At 41.8% G+C, this 8,137-nt stretch overlaps 1 long non-coding RNA gene across 4 annotated transcripts in view; it reads left to right on the top strand.

The window, feature by feature from the left end:
• Positions 1 to 8,137, top strand: part of LOC108289597 — a 148,820-nt gene that overhangs the window by 45,904 nt on the left and 94,779 nt on the right. The window contains exons 4-5 of one of the 4 annotated variants that reach the window (XR_005196942.1): positions 2,517 to 2,674; positions 3,419 to 3,613. The exons of the other annotated variants lie outside the window; for them this stretch is intronic. This is a non-coding gene — a long non-coding RNA (uncharacterized LOC108289597). Of the gene's footprint in view, positions 1 to 2,516; positions 2,675 to 3,418; positions 3,614 to 8,137 lie in introns of those variants that run through there. 4 annotated transcript variants of the gene reach the window in all.

The raw sequence follows: 8,137 nt of genomic DNA, 5'->3' as shown, positions 1-8,137 counted from the left end.
TTTTTTTTTTTTTTGGAGATGGTCTCACTCTGTTGCCCAGGCTGAAGTGCAGAGGCATGATCTTGGCTCACTGCAACCTGCAACCTCCACCTCTTGGGTTAAAGTGATCCTCCCATTTCAGCCTCCTGAGTAGTAGCTGGGATTACAGGCAAGTGCTACCACGCCTGGCTAATTTTTGTATTTTTAGTAGAGATGGGGCTTCACAATGTTGGCGAGGCTGGTCTCGAACTCCTAGCCTCAAGTGATCCACCTGCCTCAGCCTCCCAAAGTGCTGAGATTACAGGGGTGAGCCACCATGCCCAGCAAGTATTTAACTCTTGGAGTTATTCTCAGAGTAAAAATAACAATAGCTGATATTTACAGAGCATGTATTGTGTGTCTGGCATTGTACTGATCATGCATTTGTTATCTGTCTTGATACTATTTTTAGTCTCATTGTACAGATGAGTAAACCAAGGTTTGGAAAGATTAAGTGCTTTGCCCCAAGTCACTCATCTAAGAGGTGGCAAGGCCTTAACTAAGTGAAAGAAATCCATATTGTATACAATATGGTGCAAGCATCACTAAACACCAAAGAAATGACAGCTATTATAATTTCCCATATATCTGTCTAGATGTGTTGTGCCATCAGATAATATGGCAGGAGTGGAAAGAAGCACGAGCCTTCCATCAACTCTTAGAGTTGCCCAGCTGGCAACTTTCAGTGTATAAGTTGACATTAGCGTTTTGCATAGTACCGTAGAAAATCAGCCCATTTGCCTTCTTAGCCTCTGTCTCAGGTTTCCGTCTTCTGTTGTAATAAGCATTCAGCTGGGATTGAGGAAAATTGTATTCTAGCTCCAAAGTTGCATGCACTTTGATTGTATTCCAGGCATACATCAGCCATGTGACATCTTAGGAGATCAGCAATCAAGGGCATGTTGCTACCTGATTCATTCTCTCTCTCTCAGGGGTTGGCATCACTAGAAGCTGGAGAACCTGTGCTCTGGGGCACTCAGATGGGTGTAAGACATGACAGAGGTCATCTGGCCATTCCCTCAGCTAAGACATTATTGAAACTGCTACAGACACAAAGGGGAAAACCAAGGATCTCGATCTTACTCTTAACTTCTCTTCATTTCTTCATTAGATTGAGATTTGATAGAAACACCTGGTGAGACTAAGAGAGAGTTCTTATACATTAAACTTTTTTTTTTAATTTCTATTTTTTTCTCATCATCTCATGGTGCTGATAAACTTGTTTTAAACAAATAAATTATAGAATGCTATATTTCTCAGTATTATTTTTGCCATCATTTTTGCTTCAGTGGCTGACCCCAGAAATTAGAAAAAGTATTCCCATTAAGCTGGCTCATCTCAGATGTTAAACAAAATTGCTATAACCATTCTTTAGTTCAGAGGTAAGTCTTCCATTGATGACAAAGGAAATTCAAGATACCGAGATATTTTCTTAGAGAATCAAGCAAGATGATGTGTAAAGATTTTAGATGTGTAACTCCTATCAAAGTTAACATGAGTTGTGCTGTTAAAATCCCCTCCTGACACTTTGCATTCTATTCTGGGAAGTCTGAAGAAGGTGCGGAAGGGTCATGAAAACATCAGCATCACTTTGATAAACTTGTCACCAGGTAAAATAAAATACATGTATGTTTGCTTCTTTTCCTCTGAAATCTAAAGTAATTATGATTATATAAAAACCTTTTACCATAACTAATTAACTAGAAGCTCCTCATAAACTATGTTTCGACAGCACCGTATGTCTAATTATCTTTTTTCACTTCGGAATTGTGATGTTGAATAATGAAGAAAACATTACCTGATGAAGTCTTTTATTTTATGATGATATCTCAGGAGACAAAGGAGACACGAAGGCTTAAATGCCATCTTCAATTACATCTTGGCCTTGGCAATCTTTTAGCTGGTTTTGATTTGCATGGAAATCACATTATATTTTTTAAAGCATATAGAAAGATGGATGGAGGGAAGGAAGGAATAAAGGAAGGAAGGGAAGGAAGGAAGGAGAGAGTTGTTATAAGATGTTATATATAGCTGTTTAATTGCACAGTTAATTCTAGGCATGAGGAACGCTTTTCATATGAAGAAAGCCATGGCATAGTTGTTTACTTTTAGTCTATTCTGCTGGACATTGAGGTTTGGGTTTTGCCAATTCCATTAAAATGTCTATTCCCTCCCTACTGCATAATGAACTACTTTAATTCCAATAAGGCAAGCATGAACTCATATGACAGAAACTGCAAGGTGAGTGGCTTTTTTTTTCTTTTTTGGGCATGTGCATAGTGTTTTATTTTTTTTCAACTTTTGAAAGTACTGACTCAAATCCATACCTGTAGATACTTATGTGTGTGTAGACCCAGGCCTGCTAGAGAGGGAATTTTCAGTCATTGCCTACTCCCAAGCCTATGCCCACCTTCTAAATATTTCTACATTTCTGTAAAAACTAAGGAATATATTTCAGCATGGTGGGCCATTAAGTGGCAATTTCATTGCTTTCACAGCCACCCCTGTCCTTGGACGCTCTATGCAAGGTCCATTAAAGTACAGGAAGTCTGCCAGAGGGAGAGACTTGGGAAGTACACAGCTACAATTGAGGCACCCTATGGGCCTGAGTTTCTTTTCCTCGGAGTTTCCGTTTGATACTTTCTATCTTGCACAGGTGAGCTGGGATCTTCTGCCATAGTGCTTCCTAGACTGACATGTACATGAGCCACTTAGAGTCTTGTTAAAATGCAGATACTTTATTTCCTTCCTTCCTTCCTTCCTTCCTTCCTTCCTTCCTTCCTTCCTTCCTCTCTCCGTCCCTTTCTTCCTTCCTTTCTTTTTTTCTCTTTTCTTTCTTTCTTTCTCTGTCTCTCTCTTTCTGTCTTTCTGTTTCTCTCTCTCTCTCTCTCTCTCTCTCTCTCTCTCTCTCTCTCTCTCCCCCCCCCCATTTCTTTTGAGACAGGGTCTTTTTCTGTCACCTAGGATGGAGCGCAATGGCACGATCATGGCTCACTGCAGTCTCAAACTCCTGGGCTCAAGCAGTCCTTCCACCTCAGTCTCCCAGTAGCAAGACTATAGACACATGCCACTGTGCCTGGCTAATTTTTTTTTTTAATTTTGTAAAGACAGAGTGTCACTGTATTGCCCAGGCTGGTCTTGAACTCCTGGGCTCAAGTGATCCTCCTGCCCCAGCCTTCCAAGTTTCTGGGATTACAGATGTGAGCCATCGTGCCTGGCCAAAATGCGGATTCTAATTGAGTTGGTCTGAGATGGGGCCTGGGGTTCTGCATTTTTTAATCAAGATTTCAAGGGATGCTGGCATTGCTGGTCCATGGACCACACTTTGAGTGGTGATACTCCCACTCCACGGAGCCAATTCAGGACTTTCTCTCTCCATATCCTTTCTTTTCCTCCTCAGTCTCTGCTCTGAACTCCAGGAGCACCGATGGACAATACTTGGTACTGATCTTCGTACTTCTCAGCCTCTGTCTCACCTGATGGATAAAATGTTTCCTGGGTATGAGGCTTATCTTTGCAAGTACGTTGTAAGCTCTGCCACCTCCCTATACCTCCAGACAGCAGTAACAATGATGACACAGCACAGAAGGCCATGGTAATTATTGTGGAATTGAATTGAGTTGGATTGGATTGAACTGACCAGGCTTTCTTACACTATGTTAAGAATATGTTTCTTCTCAAACTGGATTCAAGGACTCATATGGAAGAGCTTTAAGGCAGATTTGATGTGTTTAGATGTTTGCAGGAGTGATGCTCAAATAAGCAACTGAGTTCCAGCATTGGATCTCATGCCTTGTCTCCCTGGTCCCACCAACCTGTCCTCAAACACACAAGCCCAAACATAACAGGAAACACAACCAGCAACTGAGTCTACTTCTACTTCCCTAAAGAACTTTCCTCATGCCCTCATCCTTCCTACCCCAACACTCTGACCCCAACCAAGTGTCTTGTGACTTTCGGAAAAATGAAAGTATCTCCTCCTTATTTGAAAAAAAAAAAAAAAAAGGAACTTCTTAATTTGGTAACATTATACATTAAATGTATAATGAAGCCCTACTTACTATCTTTTTCTCTGAATCATCTTCCAGCCAAGTAGGTTTAATGTATATGCCCCTCCTCCAACTTAAATAAAATTGTGGTGATCTGTTGTTTCCTGACATTATTTCGTTGTCTTGTAATACCCCACCTCTTCTTTGCCTATCCCATTGCTACACATGCAAGTGGCTCCAATGCAAATCCAACCTCTCACAACCAGTTTTTCCCCCGTGCTGCCCAGCCTGAGGGAACTCCACTCTCCTTGGAAAATACAGAGCTGTAATTTAGAGTATATTCAGCCATTAATTGTGCAGTATCCAGTACCATATTTTTCTGTGTTGTCTCAGCCTGCTTTTTAAAGATTTTATTGTTAGCTGACTTTAGAATTATTTATGCCTTATTAAAAGAGGCTACATTAAAATTTCCTTAAGAAATCCATGACCTATACCTGTGTTCCCCTTTGGGTCTCGCGTTCATTCACCATTCAACAATTAATACTTGAGCACCCTACCAGTGGAGTGATTGATGAATAACCAAAATAAATTGAATATATGTACATAATTGAATTTAAAACCTGATATTTCGCAATCCAAGTACTTTCACATATAACATCTCATTGTCCTTGTGACATTCTTCTGAAGCAGATGGGAAAAGGTAATATGTCATGCAAAGCATTTAATTAGTAACTTTGACAGGGTTTCAAGCTGGCATATGGGGAAAAAAAGTTATTAAGTGGAATAATATAAAAGTTAATTGTGACATGTCAAACAAACTCTTAGAGCAGATTCATGAAAATACCAAAGAAGAACAGTGCTTCAAAATCTAAACAACAGTGGATCGATTTATGGCTTATTTAACCAAATCAGCAATCTGGAAAAGGTACCTCTTAAATTTGGACTGAAAGCTTGACAGAGAGTAAAACAGCCTGACCTCCATGGTTAATAAATACCATAAGTAGAGAGCAAACATTGAAAATGCCCTGTAGCTCAATGTCTTCAGCCAAAAAGAACTAATCCAATTGAGTGAGACCAAAGAAAACGACTGGGGATGTATGGTTCCAGAATGTCTCTGAGGTATTCAAACCCAAGTCAATTTAAGGACTTGTAAGTTAATAACTAGGACTTTACACATAATCCTGTACTTTACAGGTAGCCAGTGAAGGTTTTATACAACCAAGGTAATGTGATTTTCATGCTTGGTGTCAGTCAAAATGTCAGTAACTGAGTTCCAGACCAAGAGAAGTTCCTCAATCCGTCCATTACAGAGTCCCCCAGAACAGCGACAAGCAGGGGCAGCACAGGTCCCAGGAAGACAGGAGCCACAAATACACATAGAGAGGAAAGAGCAGTGGACAGCAGCCATGGAGAGGGCTGGTTCACAGGGCTTTTAGCAGTGGGTCTGGTAAATAATTAAATAGGAAGCCTAAAAGATATGTCAGGATCAAAGATTAAGTGTAAATTCATAATAGAAATCTTAGGAGCTAACAGCCTTCAAAGCTGTAGTTCTGGACAATTTACGGATTTGCAGTAATGGTGAGAACCCAGAAGCAATGAGACTTTCTTCTTAGTGTGATTCATCGTCAGCTTTTAACAGTCAGGCTGAGAACATCCGGAGGTTACGTGGCTAGAGAGTGAATTTAAGTTTCAAAGGGGTGAGATGACTACTTTTAAACATACTACGTAATGTTAGATGAATATTTTAAATACATTGATTGGATTCCTTTTTTATAAAAATTATTTAAGAGCTCTTTGAGTGTATGCGTGTATTTTAATTTCCCAGTGGAAAATTATAGTATCAGATGATAAAATCTTTCTAGATTTGATATTGACTAATGTTTAAAAAAATAAAATGGAAAAAGCATCCTGACGATTAACTGAGCACCGAATATGTTCCAATTACAGGACTAGGTACTTTATACACATTCTTTTATTCTTATTTTAATATTGTGAGGTAGGTAGGATTAGCTCCAAATATAAACTAGGAAATTCAGGCTTACAGGAGTATGTTGCTCTGGCTCCTGACCACTCAAAATTTGCAGACCAGCAACATCAGCATCCCTTGGGATGGGGTTAAAATGCAGAATTTCAGACCCTACCCAGACTGACTGACCAGGATCTGCCTTAATCAGTATCTGTGGCATTCTGAAAAGTCCCTTCTGTGTGTCACTTGAGTAAGTTCTCATAGAAAACCTGGGGTAGAAGGCAGACCAGTGACCAATGAGCAGACTAGACCAGTGATCAGCTGCCAGTAACCACGCTCAAGGCTTGCCAGGCACCTCTGCCATGCAAATGAACTTCAGCCCCTGGGGCTCCTCACCCAGCAAATGCATACACAGAGGATCCCTGGGGAAGGACCTGTGGTGAAAAAGGATGAAATAAGACATCTTTGGGCTGGCTCTGGCAGAGAGTGCAGGAGCTCATGGGCTCTCAGGAAAAGTCATTCCACATAAATTTACTGAGCAGCAACCATGTATTACCAAAATAGAGGTTAAGGCAGTAGGTTCTGGAGACAGACTATATTTCAGATCTGCTGAATGCTGGCTTTGAGGCCTTGGGCAATTTACTTAATCTCTTTATCCCTCCATTTCCTTATTTGAAAAATGGGGATACTGATGGAGACATGGTAAAGAGCTCATTGGATGCTTGCTTTCATTATTTCCCATGTTGTGCTTTGGGGACTATGTCCAGTGTGGAACAAGACTGCTGTGGCCCCTGCCTTAGGTTTTAGAGGGGGAGGCAGGCATTACTAGGTACAGTTGTGACAGGTGCTATGCCAGAAGAACAGGGAACTATGGAAACATGTAAGAGAGGAGCTAGATTTAGGAAGCAATTAAGGAATATTTCTATGTAATTGACCTTTGCTTGTGATCTGAAGCTTGAGTAGAGAATTCCCAGGGGAAAGACCAGCATTAAAAAATTGAATGAGGACTTGAACCCTGGAGATGCAAGATAGCCTATGGGATGAGAACAGAGAGCAAGGGAGTTCCAGAGAGGCAGAGGAGTAGGCAGCCAGCAAACAGCCCTGCCCAAACACCTGGAAATGTTGAATACAGAATGACAAATATCCTCTTTGCTATGTAGTAGAATCCTAAAAATGGGAAACTCTTAGTCGCTAGAACTGATGAAAGAACTGAGTAAAGAAGTAAGCTATGCCCTGGCTGTCTTGTAGGAGTTCCTGATCTCAGTAACCCCAAGGCTTATCTAGGAGATGATGAGGCTCCGGGGTATAGCTGGTAAGAAGTCACAGCTGAACCCCCTTTCTGAAGCTAAGACATTCAAAGGGTGGATTAGGAAAACTCACTCAGCAACACAGGGACAGAATGAGGAAATAGTCTGCCTTCTTGGGTGGAGAGAAAGAGAGAGCCTATTAGATTCGTATTTCAGAAATACCATGCTAGCTGCAGGTTGGAAGAGGGCAAAACTGGTATGTTTTGCAACACTCAGGGGAGACTTTCTCATGGCTCTGACTAGGATGGGGCACTGCAGCCAGTTCTTAGAACTGGTAGCATGACTGACTCCAGGTCCAAAATTGTCACCACAAGTGAATAATGGAGCCTAACAAGGAGCTTATGAAAATGATACAGAAACATGAAATGGATCAATGTCAAGGATCCGGATTCCAGAGACCGGAAATGTAGAGGCCCATAGGACCCAAGTTGTGGGAGATTTTGGCATAGTCAGTGCAAGACAGTTCAGCACAGAAGAACAATCACAATTCACTAAGGTTAGACAGGAGGGAACCTTCACAATCCAGAGGATAATGGGAGATAACCACCTGCCACAGAGCTGCAGAAAAGCCCCGAGCAAGGTAGGGGATGGTCTTTGGGCTCACAGCAGGAGCAGAGACTTGAAAGAAAATTCTGGGAAGGTGGATCCAAGATGGCCGTTTAGGAACAGCTCAGGATTGCAGCTCCCAGTGAAAGCGCAGAGGGTGAGTGGACGCCGTGTTTTTATTGCCCACAGACTAGGAAATTCCCGGGCAGAGGTGCTCCACGGTCACCAGCGCGGCTGTTTCGGCCAGCGCGGCTGTGCCGGCCAGCGCTGGCCAGCGCCGCTGCTTTGCCCCGCGCGGCTGCTTTGTCGGC

This window comes from Cebus imitator, unplaced genomic scaffold (genome assembly GCF_001604975.1).
Source record: "Cebus imitator isolate Cc_AM_T3 unplaced genomic scaffold, Cebus_imitator-1.0 Scaffold406, whole genome shotgun sequence".
NCBI lineage: Eukaryota > Metazoa > Chordata > Mammalia > Primates > Cebidae > Cebus > Cebus imitator.
Note: the sequence above shows the minus strand (reverse complement) of the source record. Positions and strands in the feature narration are given on the sequence as shown.